Below are 913 nucleotides of genomic sequence, written 5' to 3'. Positions count from 1 at the left end.
GAATTGAATGCTGTTTGATTTAGGAATTATAGCAATTCATATCTTAAGGGCTCTGGAGTCTTTGTCAAACCATGGAAAATATGGTGCATTAACTTTGGAGACCATAATACATGGAGATGCTAAGCTAAGGAACATTCCAACCAATGGAAATTCCTAGAGAAGGAGCCATACTTCATTCTCTGCATTCCACTTTTGCTCTACTTAGTTTGGGGTAATCTTTGTTCAACACCCAACATTTTAGCCAAGTTCTTATTCTGAATTGGTAGCAAATTCTCCTGTTTTAGAAAATCACCTACTTAATAGGCCTATTTCCTTATTTCTCCCCGTAGTATTTTTGTGAACCCCAAAAAGGGCAAGGTGACTAGAAACTTGCAAAACTGGATAAAAAGGCAACATAACAAGCCCAACACCACCTTTGGGAATTAGGGATCTCAAATTACAAAAGTTATTAGATAGCTAAGGTGAGTTAGGAGAAATGCTCTATCTGAAATCAATCAATGAAAAAAAATGGAGTGTTCTTTATTTTTTTTTTCTCTAACTTGAAGATTTATATTGGGGTCTTGGAAAGGATTGCTAGAACCCACTCTCAAATATGACTTTTTAAAAGTCTAACTTCAATTTTAAATGACTAATGTTGCATTGATAAAGAGGTTCTGAAATTCTTTGGGTGGGTTGGAATTAACTCTAGATGAAATTTTGCCATAGATAGTCCATTATATTGGGCAATAATACAAGTAAAACATGAAAATAAAGTTTAGCACACATTTGTACCATCAACGCTCTGAGAATATTCCTTCCTCCACAGTTGCTGCTTCCCTTTCTCTGTTGGTTACTCTCTTTCCCTTCCCCTCCCTCCTTCTCTCTTTCCCTTTTCTCTTTCCTGTCCTTCTTTAATACTGATATTAATGAATGA

Source organism: Hipposideros armiger, unplaced genomic scaffold (assembly GCF_001890085.2).
Source record: "Hipposideros armiger isolate ML-2016 unplaced genomic scaffold, ASM189008v1 scaffold_716, whole genome shotgun sequence".
Lineage (NCBI taxonomy): Eukaryota > Metazoa > Chordata > Mammalia > Chiroptera > Hipposideridae > Hipposideros > Hipposideros armiger.
This window is presented reverse-complemented; position numbering follows the sequence as displayed.